General features: G+C 40.7%; 1 non-coding gene across 1 annotated transcript; it reads left to right on the top strand.

Annotated features, from left to right (window-relative positions):
* Positions 1 to 12,128: 12,128 nt before the first annotated feature.
* Positions 12,129 to 12,235, top strand: LOC147950200 (small nucleolar RNA R71). Its single transcript, XR_015565109.1, has one exon. It is a non-coding gene; the product is annotated as a small nucleolar RNA R71 (small nucleolar RNA).
* Positions 12,236 to 13,432: the final 1,197 nt, after the last annotated feature.

The following is a 13,432-nucleotide window of genomic DNA, read 5'->3' as shown; positions in this document are numbered from 1 at the left end:
ACATACTTGTGGATCCAGCCACATAATTTTGAAGGATAAGAGATATTTCACTAATCTCATAATGAAAAATGCCAATATTAGTACAATTGCGCGTATAGCAAGCTTGATAGAAGGCTACAGCAAAGCTCATATTTTATTACCTAATGGCACACACCTTGAAATAAGTAATGCCCTATATTCACCCAGCTCTAAGAAAAACTTATTGAGCTTTAGAGACATTCGTTTGAATGGTCTACATGTTGAAACTAAGGGTGAAGGAAACCAAGAGTTCCCACAAATTACTGAAATCACCCAAGGATCAAAGAAAATCCTAGAGACTATACCCGCACTAGCCACTGATTTATACCATGCTAAGATTAATATGATAGAGGCTAATTTGGCAATGAATAAAATGTTCAAAGAACAATTCAGTTTATGGCATTACCGGCTTGGCCATCCGGGTTCTAACATCATGCGTAAGCTAATAATAAACTCTAAAGGGCACACTCTAAAAGAGAGAAGAGTTATTCCTAAAAAATCTCACGTGTGTAGCATGTGCACAAGGAAAACTCATTGTGAGGCCATCACCAGTGAAAGCCACTAAAGAGACTTTAAATTTTCTAGAAAGAATACAAGGAGATATCTGTGGACCAATACACCCACCATGTGGGACGTTTAGATACTTTATGGTTATAATCGACGCATCGACCAGATGGTCGCAAGTTTTGTCTATTGTCAACTAGAAACCTTGCGTTTGCTTGATTGTTGGCCCATATTATATGGCTAAGAGCCCATTTTCTAGATTTTCCACTTAAGACTATACGTCTAGATATGCTGGTGAATTTACATCCCAAGCATTTAATGAATATTGTATGTCCATGGGGGTGAGTGTGGAACATCCTGTGGCACATGTCCATACACAAAATGGATTAGCTGAATCCTTCATTAAACGAATCCAATTAGTTGCTCGACCATTACTCATGAGGTCGCAACTTCCTGTGTCGGCTTGGGGACACGCCGTATTACATGCAGCAGAGCTTATACGCATCAGGCCATCTAGTGAACATAAGTATTCACCATCCCAACTATTAACGGGTCATGAGCCTGACATATCCGATCTCAAAACATTCGGGTGTGCCGTTTATGTACCGATTGCTCCACCAAAGAGAACTAAGATGGAACCTCAAAGGAGGATGGGAATATATGTTGGATATGATTCTCCCACCATTATTAAGTATCTTGAGCCAACTACGGGTGATTTATTTAAGGCCTGATACGCGGACTGTCAGTTTGATGACACCGACTTTCCCAAATTAGGTGGAGAGACAAGCAAGTTGGTTAAAGAAATAACATGGAATCAAACATCCTTGCATTGGCAAGATCCTCGGACTCTAGCCTGTGATGCAGAGGTCCTAAAGATTATACATTTGCAAAAGCTCGCTATACAATTGCCAGATTCCTTTGCTGACCCAAGGAGAGTAACAAAATCGTACATACCAGCTTGTAATGCACCAGTACGTATTGATGTTCAAAAGGAACACAATAATCAAGTTGCTACAACGTCTAGGACTCGTTTGAAACGTGGTAGACCAATAGGTTGCAAAGATAAGAACCCTCGGAAATCTAAGAAAGGTGCAAATGAAACCGAGGTTAAAGAGATAACAGATATGGCCGCGGCAAATCCTAAGGTACCGAATGAGGTTTGGGACGCTGAACCTCAAGGTCCTGATGGTATTGATAATAATGAGATCTCAATCAATTATATCATGTCTGGAATACAATGGAACATAAAAGATGTCGACATCGATGAAATATTTGCATACAAGGTAACACTTGAAATAAATGAGGATCATGAACCCATGTCCATTTTAGAGTGCACTCAAAGACCAGAATGGTTAAAATGGAAAGAAGCTATCGACGTGGAATTAAGTTCATTAAAGAAAAGGAATGTGTTTGGTCCAATCTTAAGGACACCATTCGATATAAAGCCAGTAAAACATAAATGGGTCTTTGTAAGAAAGAGAAATGAGAATAATGAAATCGTGAGATATAAAGCACGGCTTGTAGCACAAGGATTCTCTCAAAGACCCGAAATAGATTATGACGAGACATACTCCCCTGTGATGGATGCAACGACTTTTAGATTTCTAATAAGTCTGGCTATAAGAGAAAAACTGGATTTGCGGTTAATGAATGTTGTAACCGCATACTTATATGGTCTACTAGATAATGAGATATACATGAGATTACCAGAGGGTATTGAGTTCAAAGATAAGAGCGGTTCTCGCGAACAATACTGCATAAGACTAAACAAATCCCTTTATGGACTGAAAGAAAGTGGGTGTATGTGATACAATAGACTAAGTGAGTACCTAGCCAAAGAGGGCTATAAGAATGACCTCATCAGTCTATGTATATTTATAAAGAAGTTTGCAAACAAAGGGTTTGTCATAATAGCAGTATATGTGGATGATTTGAACATCCTAGGAACCTCTGGGGAAATCGCCCAAACAGTCGAATATCTAAAGAAAGAATTCGAGATGAAAGACCTAGGCAAGACAAGATTCTGTTTGGGATTACAACTTGAGTACATAAATGATGGAATCCTTGTGCATCAAATGACATATACAGAAAATGTACTCAAGAGATTTAATATGGACCAAGCTCACCCATTGACTACCCCAATGGTTGTGAGGAGCCTTGATTTGGATAAAGATCCATTTGGTCCAAAGAAAGCCGATGAAGAAATTCTCGGACCAGAAGTGCCATACCTCAGTGCAATAGGAGCATTAATGTTCTTGGCTAGCCACACTAGACCAGACATATGTTTTTCCGTGAACCTCCTAGCTAGATTTAGCTCTTGTCGAACCCAAAGGCACTGGAACGGTATCAAACATGTGTTACGTTACCTACAAGGAATGCTTGATTTGGGTTTATATTATACTAACTATAACAAAGAAGGTTTAGTTGGTTTTGCTGATGCAAGTTACCTATCGGATCCGCACAATGCTAGGTCTCAAACTGGCTATGTGTTCACACACGGTGGTACAACTATTTCGTGGCGTTCTATGAAGCAAACCATTGCAGCCACATCATCTAATCATGCCGAAATCTTAGCAATGCATGAAGCCAACCATGAGTGTGTATGGTTGAGGTCGATGACTCAACATATCAGGCAAGATTGTGGCATGGCCGACGATAAGGAAGCTACGGTTATCTATGAAGATAATACGGCCTGCATCGCACAGCTCTAGGAAGGATACATCAAGGGAGATCAGACAAAGCATATTCTACCCAAGTTCTTCTTCACACATGAAATACAAAAGGCCGGAGAAGTTACAGTGGTACAAGTTCAGTCTAGCGACAATTCAGCCAATCTTTTTACCAAATCTTTACCGACGTCAACATTCAGGAAACTCACGCACCAGATTGGAATGCGGAGACTTAATGACTTATAGGGTTGCTTGGAACAGGGGGAGTAATGCGTGCTGTACTCTTTTTCCTTCACCATGGTTTTGTCCCAATGGGTTTTCCTGGTAAGGTTTTAATGAGGCAGCACCCCCAAGCACATTACAAAGATCCTACTTAGCATTTGCACGGTTATGTCATCCAAGGGTGAGTATTGTAAAACACGGATGGTGGATTACCATAATCGGCCCATACTCAGCCCGTACTCGGCCCATACTCGGCCCATGTACGTCCAAGACAATAAGGCCCTTCGGCCACCTCCTTTACTCTATGTCGGTTTACTAGTCCTACTGTACTTGGGCTTTGCCCTTCACTATATATATGTAATTTTCCATTAAATCATTAATAATAAGACAAGAGAAAGTTTCTTCGATTTCTCTAGTTTACAATAGAATTTAGTCTCTATATCTAATTTACAATACACTAGTTATAAACTTTTTAAATACTTCATAATCTATAAAATACTTTTTAATTAACCAAATTGAACTAATTGTATTTTAAAATGGTAAAAGGGCATTTATTATTTTACGATTAGAGTAAACTCAATGTGTTTTTGGTTTGTAGCCAGTCTTTAGAAGAAATGGTAGTAGTTTTTTCTATACATGTCTACACTAGTTTTCGGTGTTTGGATTTTCAGTTAGGATTTTTCGTATTTCGGATTTTTTTGAATCGCATAGAAAATCCGACTGTTTTTTCTATCAGATCGGTTTTCAATTTTTTTAGATCCAAACTTAAATAGATTCTCTTATATATATGTATCATTTGGAGCGTGTGTCCCTTTACCTCAAGGTCTAAGGTTCGAAACCTCCTTCTGGTGATATAACTATAAATTTTTATAAGGGATTCATTAATAGTTTAAATTTGTATTCTGTTTAGCAGATAACCAATCGGATTTCGGTTCGGATCGGTTTAGGAAATAAATCCGATTCCAAATCAATACATAAACCAATCTGTTTTAACAGATAGACCGAAACCGATTCAAATCGGTTCATTCGGATCGGTTTCTTCGGTTTTAGATTATATGTATTTTTTTCGAAAAATATATCGCTCTATGAAGTGTTGTGTTTGATCTATTTTGGTGTTGGATATGGTGCTAATAACGTCAGGCGAATTAGTGGAGTAGCTGGACTTGAACACCCCTTTAGCTAAGGACTCCCAAACTCCGGTTTAAACTCAATTATTCACTGATGCATTAACACATTCTGTACTCTCACTGGTCTCACATTTTCAAGTGTGAAGGTTTGTTAGATTATGATAGCAGGCTTTTCACCCAGGATATCAATTCCCAATGCAATTGTAGTACAAAGGGTTATCAATCCAAATGGTTGTTTATGCTAGCAGGAAGGATGCAATCAGAACAATGCAAGTCAAGCCAAGCAATTATGGGTTTTATCTAACAATCCTAAAATAATAAAAGAAAAGAATATAAACAAAGAACCACACGACCTAAGCACTCGATGCAAGCATTCGAGTACAAGATCGGGTGGGGTGATCGAGTAAGCAAATGAAATATGAACAACTCGAGGGGTTACTCGATGCAGGTTATCGTGTACCTGATCGGGTAAGAGATCAAGTGATGAATGAAAATGCAAGCAATTAAAATACGAAAGCTTCTAAGGATGGGGTAATCGAATCCTAAATGTTCCTAACAAGTACAAATGCCTTACATGCCTCAAGCAAATATTTCCTAGACAATGAATCTCTAAAATCTTGTTAAAACACTCTCGTGATAGAAACAATCAACCTTGATCACTAACCTACCCAACTCTCGTTAGAAACATGACCAAGCAGGCATTAAGATCCGATTCATAATTGTCAGTAAACCCCTTACTCATCTAATCTCTTAGGCTAAGTGAGTAAACCTCTAGCATTGGTTGATTCAAGCATTTCATCTACACCTCTCGGTGGTAAAACACCTTAGATCTAATCTCACCCTCTCGGTTTGTTGACAGCATTAAGAACACCAATCTAGAAGGAAATGTATTAACATATTCAATCAACTAAGACATCCTAACCGATCAAGAACACAAAATCATCTATCCCATCCCTAGAAACTTTACTACACTACTCGGAAATCATAGCAAGAAACATAACAACAACTATGAAAGAAAATTGCATTATATTAAACGATAAAGTAGAGGGATAAGAGTACAAGAAAGAAATCTAAAGAAGTGATTAAAAGTTATGAAATAAAATCCAAAACAAAAGGGAAAGGTGTTTGAGTCGCTCAGTTTTCTCACAGAAGCTCTCGCTCTGTGGTTTGAGGGTCTGGGGCGTGCTCGTTTGCGAGGAAGGAGAGGAGGGGTTTATATATGGAAACCCTTTTGGCTAGCTTCCCAGACCTGCCCGATGGTCCACTCGATGGGGTACAAGAGGATGAAGTCGGGTTACTCCTCGGATAGATCTTCGGGTTGTTCTTCGGGATCTTAGATCCTCCTCGATCATGTTGGGGTTCGGACTTGTTCTTTCAGCTCGATGGCTCCTTCGGGTACATGCTCGGGTTTGTCCTTGTTTTTCCCCATTCTAGGCTCTTAAGCACCTGTTTTCATCCAAAATATGCAAATGCAAAAATGACCTAAAAGTGAATTCCTATAATTAATGACCTAAAAATGCTAGGTTAAGGGTATGAACAATGCAAAATATGGAAAAAAAGGATGCTAAAAACATGTAAACTAGAGAGTTATTAGACCCCCAAATTTAAATCTTGCTAGTCCTCTAGCAAGGAAGTTGGAGGGTGCAGTTTGAAAACGAGGACTCATAACCTTTATATGCTAAGCGAAGGATTCAAGCTATAGTCCTTGAAGATAGTTTAATGGTGCTAAGATCAATCAACATACTTACAAATATTTTTCTTTGCTTATTACAATGCATCGATCTAGTTCAACCTCCATCTAAAAGTAAAGAACATCTCTTTCACATTCAATTAAGTGTTTGGCGAGTTCTTGCAAATGGAAGGTGAATCAAGCTCAATCGGTTTCAAGGGTAAGGCATTTAGTAAGGTGGTTTTAAACAAATTCTTTGGGTGGTTTTCTCTCAAAAGAAGGAATGCTAGACAGTTTTGAAAACTGTCTAAGATTGAGAACAATTTGGGCATACAAAGCTTAACTCTTGATAATCTACCCTTTTCTCATTCACTTTCTTTCTCTTTTTTTTTTTTTATCAAACCCCACATCCTTGATTTTAACTCTTCTCTTTTTTTTTTTCTTTTCTTTCTTTGCTAAAATCCTAATATGTATATATATTTTTCTTTCTTTCTTTCTAGGAGACTATAGCAAACACCTTTTCTCTTATTATTTTATTTTTTACTCAGAGACTTAGAGCTAATTGATTCTAACCTTAGGGAATTCTCTTTTTTTATATATATATTCCTCAACCCAACCCCAAATAAACATACTAACCACCTATCTTTCAAAACCGAATCTATTAGCTAGTTCAAATTCTAACTTAGCTAAATCAAGAGGCAGTTCTTTGTCGTTCTCAATACTCTCAAGGTTTCACAACCTATAGCACAATGAAAAAAGCCTCACTCAACAATTCACAACAAGGTTCGAAAGAAAGGTTTGGGTTCGTGTGTAGGACAAATAAATCGGGTTAAACGAAAAAGATTGGTAAAATGGAGTGCTAACCCGAATTTAGAGTTACCATGAGCAAGTATTCAAGTTCCATAAGCAAGACAATTAAAGTTCAAATTAAATCCAATAATATAGAGATGTTCTAATGTTCAAACAAGTGGAGGAAGCATTCAAACGACACAAGGATCTAAGCAAAGATTTTTCATTTTTTTTCCAAAGATTGATCTAGCAACAATGAACTCTGATTAAGGGCTATAGTTTCAATCCTAAGGTTTGATTTTAAACAAGGTAATTTTAATCATTGTCCCCTAAGATGCATATGCAACAATCCTATATGAAACCAACTAGACTCAATCCTAATATGTGAATGCAACTACATGAACATTTTTTTTTTTCTAAAAACATTTTCAAATTTTTTTTGGGTTTTTCAATGCACATAGATGCAGACTCAAATGAATAAAACTAGCATGCAAAAATTTAAAATAAGAAAATTAAGAAAATAAAACACAAAGTTAAAAATATTCTGGACCCTCTCCCAAACTTAAATTACACAGTCTCTGTGTAAATAAAAGTTGGAAATATAATCCAAGAATCACACAAGATGAAATAAACTAAATGCAATTTTATTTACGAAGATCGGATGAAAGTGGTACCTCATGGGTTGGTGAATAAGGAGGTTGCAGCAGCCTCCATACTCGCCAACGTGTAGCCAAGGTTGTCTCCGGCTTCAGCAGGTGTCGGTGTTTGCTCGTCAGAGAGCTCGGTGATATGCATGAACGACTTACTCAGACCAGCATCCGAAGGGTTGATCGAGGGGGGTACCGCATAGCTCATCGGGTAGGGCATCGGGTAGTATGATGGGTATGGCAGAAGAGGTCCAGAATGATCACCCGTATAGCCACTCGCAGGGTGCATCATATAAGGCATCGTGTATGGCATCTGGTAAGGCGTCGGATAGGCGTCTGAATGGCTTCTCCGCGATGATTCTGGTTGGGTGACATCTCCCTCTGCTTGGGATTCGTATGATGATGCTCGGTAAGGTTCTGGAGGTGGAAGTCCTCCAGTTCCTCCTAGCGGTCCGCTTCTCCCCATAGTCTTCACCGAACCGGTGAGATCCTTCACCTTTCTCACCAAGTACTTGTTCATCCTCTTCAGCCATCCGATCCTCTTGTGGGCTTCCCTCACCCCAACCGGTTGCTTTTGAGAACCCACATACTCCTCAAATTCGAAAAACTTTCCGAGCTATCTCCGTGTCTTTGACCGGTTTCCACTCTCTTCTAAGCTTCGGACTCCTCCTCCAGGTTGTACAACTCCTCCAAAGGCAGTGCAAAGTCGATGTTGTCTCCTAGCCGAACCTTGGTGCACATTACATTGGGTAGGATCATTTGGGCGGCTCCTGCGGTTCGGTGGACGAACTTGAAGAGCTTCATGTCGTTAGGCCTCTCATAGGCCAAAAATCTCACCAGCACGAGGTAGTCTATGTCGAACCATCTCGGATCGTGTACCACTCCCTTCAAGGGCACATCGCATGCCACCAAGATCAGTGTGACCAATCCTCCAATGGAGATCTCTCTGCCTCCTTCTCTTCTCTTAACGGCCCATGACTTGAGGTAGAGGAACTGATCGAGCAGCACAAATACCATGCTAGTATCCGCAACATCTCAAACTAGTGGTGTACCATCGGTAGCATTGTCCAAAACTCCATACAATGCAATATCCAGCAGCTGAAGCTCGTGATCATTCACATTCCCAGTCTCCTTTCTAGCAAAAAGAGTGCATGCGAGGGACTTGTGAAAATACCTTAAGAGAGGGCTCCTCATTTCCTCCTTGCTAACTTCCATTCCTTCTCCATTACCAGCTTTGAAACCATACCGCTTCTCCATCTCCTTGAAAGTGAGCCGATACTCCTTGTTTCTCACAAAGAAGGTGATGAACACGATCCCCCCATAGGGTAGTAGGGTCGGGTGGTCCTCAAAGTAATGCAACCGAAGTGTAGAGAGAAAGTGGACCGTTTCCTCCTCATAAGCTTCAAGTTGGGCTCGCATCATGTGGCCCAGGTGGCACATGTCGAACAAGAACTCGACATCTCTAGCGATGCCCAACTGCTTCATTGTCTCACGGTGAGAGAGTTTTGCCGGAGTCTCCACCTCCTTCTGCTTCAGCCTCCGCAAGGATTGGCATGTTCTTTCTCTCTGCTCCTCCTCTGCATCTTGATCCTCTTCCTCAGCTGCTCTCTTAGCTACCTTCTCAGCCTTCTCAGAAGCCGGTCTCTTTCCTCTTGCAACCGCAACTCTGCTCCTTAGCCGCAAAGTTTGGATCTCCTCTGGCTCTTCTCCACCAGCATCAGAATCGACCTCCATGGGGTCGGTAACAGTTCTCTCGGACGTAGACAGGTCCCTACGTCGAGGAGATCAGCGAACATCACTCGCCATTGGATTAGGTGAGCGAACTTGATGGTCTACACGATCGGTTGCTCGAGCACCGGATCGGGTGGATGATCGGGTTGAGCATCGGGTTGGGGAAGCAAAACGTCCAGACAGCGGTTAGGAATGCGGAACGTTTCCTCTTCCTTGGGATTCTCGAGGTTTGACGGCATCACCTACGGTTGTAGCAGCGGTGGAGGTCGATCTTCTCCCCTTCCTTTGGTAGGTTTTCGTGTGTGGCTCCATTGTTGAATCCTTGAGAAGAGAAAAAACAACTAAGCCTCGAGGTTAATAGGGTTAGTTCCCAACGAAAAATCGAAAGTCACTCGAGTTTGAGAGAGAATAGAAAGTAGAGAGAATAGAGAGACTTATCAGTGCTGTTGAGGAGGAAAGGTTCCAAACCCTTAAATATAGTAGGGTTGGTTGGTGGGTTTCGGCGAGAGTGGGATTGGCTTGTGGAATTCGGACTCCACTCGCCACCCGAGCAGGGACACGATCAGGCGCGTCGAGTACGGTGTCGGGTTGGCTTTTGGGTTCCTCAATTTTTACTTTTTCACTCTTCCTTCTTTTTTTTTTTTTTTTTTTTTTTTATAAATAAATTTGCAAAAATAGAAAACAAGATTTAAAACAAATTAAATAAAAGAAAATTAAATAGAAGATACCTTTGGGACTTCCTCCCAAGTGAGCTTGTTTAAAGTCACTAAGCTTGACTCTTCATGCTCCTTAAGCAAGGGATCCTTGAGGAGAGGTTTTGGAATCCTCTCCACTATAGCAGGCTGGTTCAACTGATTCTCCAGGTTTTGTCTAGGTTCCAAGGCAAATGTGGTGTTGACTTCCTCAAGATGTTTGAATTTTCTCTGCTTTGTCTTAGTGGAAAAAGTTTCACCATCAATGGTTGGCCTCTTAATCCCCTTCTTCACATCAAACTCCATCTTGAAGTGGTCCCCATGCTCTATTCTGATCTTGCCTTGCTTTACCCCGATCACAGCACCTACTATTGCCAAGAATGGTCTTCCTAGGATCAGCGGATCGTCTGGTTCCTTATCCATATCAAGGATCATGAAATCAATAGGAACTTCTACCCTTCCAATCCTGAGTGGCAAGTCTTTTAGGATCCCAATAGGATGTCTGACTGTTCTATCAGCTAGAACCAAATAAAGACTACTTGGTTTAAAACTGGTGAATCCCACCTTGTTGGGAACTGACAGTGGCATAATGATAACTGAAGCTCCAAGGTCACACAAGCAATTCTTGAAAATCCGGAGTCCTATCAAGCATGGCAAAGTAAAGGAGCCAGGATCCTCCATTTTTTCCTCGATTCGCAGCTCAGGATCTATGCACACTCCACTCCTGAGAATTTCAAACCCAATCTCGTTGATAGCCTCCTTAACCTGATTCTCTAACCGAGCTGCCTCCTTGGTGGATTCCTCTCGAAGTTTGTGTGGTCGCAAAAGCTTAGGAGGTGGAGTTCTACGCTTGGCCATACGCTCTGCAAGCACCTCCAGTTGGATGTCAAATGCAGCATTGAACCTTTCCTCTAGCTCCCCTTCTGCTGCTACAGGTGGTTGAGGCTGACCTCTCGTTTCAATATCTACTCGATGAATCATCTGATCACCCTCATCAGGTAGGTCATCGGGTTCTGCTTTGGGTGGTTCTTCGATTTGTGATCCTCCAACCACTGCTCGATCATCAACTCGATCAGTCTCCTCGGGTGAAGGCTCGGGTTTATACTCGGATATGTAGTACTTGACCTCATTTATCATTGATCAATCCATATCCTCCCCATCTTGAAAATCACTGTCCTCAGTGAGGTAATCCTCATAGTCATCATCAAGGAAGATGGCTTGGGCAGTGGCATAATCCTTAGGGTTTTGAATAGCTTTTCCTTGGGAGTTGGTTGATCTTTGGAGCTGGTGGTTGTTGTGGTGGCCTTCTAGGTATCTAACCTTAGTATTGAGCGATTCGTACTTGGCGTTCAAATCATTGTATCATGAGTCGATCTTGTTGCTCATCTCTGCAAACCGTTTTGCGATGTGCATAGCTGTTGAAGCCTGATTCTGAATCATTTGCTGAAGTAGGCCGCGTAACTCAGCCTCTTGTGATTGGTTTTGCGGGCCGTGATGTTGTTGGAATCCAGGTGGTTGGTTGTAGTTTCTAGAGTATTGCTGCTTAGGTGCATAGCCTTGATTGTACTAGACAAGGTTTCTGTTGGACCTGGTTCCCTTGAACTACAGATGGGTAAGTTTGGTCCTGAGGATTGGCAACATTCGGGTTTCGGTAAGAAAGATTCAGATTCGTCTTGTAGTTGTTGTACCCTTTGTTGTATCCTCCTTGTTTGTTGATGTAGTTAACATCCTCTATTTGTACAGTCTCCCCATCTTGTTGTAAAAACTGCTCTTCCTCTGATATTGCATGAACATGCTGCTGCTGGTTGAGGAGCTTGTCGAGCTTGTCATTGAGGGCTTTCATGTCCCTCTTGTACTTGGCATCTTCCTCTCCTGTAGATTGCACATTGCGGTCATACTCCTCATTGTAATTCCCATCAGATTGAGCCAAGTTCTTTACTAGGTCCCAACCTTCATCAACATCCTTGTTGACGAAGTTACCATTGCTTGCGGTGTCCAGCAACATCCGTATCTTCGGGACCACTCCTCTGTAAAGTGTACTCAGCAATGAAGCATTGCTGAAGCCGTGATGAGGACATCTGGTAGTGTATCCCTTGAAACGTTCCCATGCTTCACTGAAAGTTTCATTGTTCTTCTGAACAAAGCTGGAATTGTCATTTCGCAGCCTTGTGGTTCTGGAGTTGGAGAAGAATTTGGCTAGGAATGCCTTCTTGCACGCTTCCCAAGTGGTGATGGATTCCTTGGGGAGTGATTTCTCCCAGATGTGTTCTTTGTCTCCCAAAGAGAATTGGAAAAGCCTGAGTTTGAATCCATCCTCACTAACTCCATTTATCTTTGTGAGGCTACAGAGCCTACCAAATTCATCCAGATGATCCAATGGGACCTCCATTAGTAATCCATGAAACTTATTACTCTGTATCATCTGGATGAGACTACTCTTGAAACAAGCTAAAACCGAGAAAATATTGCTTACAAGCTGTAAACAGCTTTGTTAGTGTTTCTAGGGTTAAAATGTATCACAAACCAATACAACTGACTAGAGTTTGAGAACGATTTGGAGAGTTTAGACAACACTTATACCAATTTTGTCCCGAAAGAGGCTAAAACCGAGAAAACAGGCTAAAACCAAGAAAACATTGCTTAGAAGCTGTAAACAGCTTTGTTAGTGTTTCTAGGGTTAAAAGGTATCACAATCCAATGCAACTGACTATTTACAAGAGTTCGAGATGGATTTGGAAAGTTTAGACAACACTTATACCCATTTTGTCATTTTATCCCAAAATAGGCTAAAACAGAGAAAACATTGCTTAGAAGCTGTAAACAGATTTTTTAGTGTTTCTAGGGTTAAAATGTATCACAATCCAATGCAACTAACTAGAATTTGAGATGGATTTGGAGAGTTTAGACAACGCTTATACCCATTTTGTCCAAAAACAGGCTAAAACCGAGAAAACATTGCTTACACGCTGTAAACAGCTTTTTTAGTGTTTGTAAGGTCAAAATGTATCACAATCTAATGCAACTGACTAATTATAAGAGTTTGAGATGGATTTGGAGAGTTTGAACAACACTTACAGCCATTTTGTCCCAAAACAGTCTTAAAATAGAGAAAACATTGCTTTAAAGCTATAAACAGCTTTGTTAGTGTTTTTAGGGTTAATAGGTATCACAATCCAATGCAACTGACTATTTATAAGACTTCGAGATGGATTTGGAAAGTTTAGACAACACTTATACCCATTTTATCCCAAAATAGGCTAAAACAGAGAAAACATTGCTTAGAAGCTGTAAACAGATTTGTTAGTGTTTCTAGGGTTAAAATGTATCACAATCCAATGCAACAGACTAATTATCAGAGGTTGAG

Source organism: Camelina sativa, chromosome 1, assembly GCF_030686135.1.
Source record: "Camelina sativa cultivar CO46 ecotype springtype chromosome 1, ASM3068613v1".
In the NCBI taxonomy this organism is placed as follows: Eukaryota; Viridiplantae; Streptophyta; class Magnoliopsida; order Brassicales; family Brassicaceae; genus Camelina; species Camelina sativa.
This window is presented reverse-complemented; position numbering and strand designations above follow the sequence as displayed.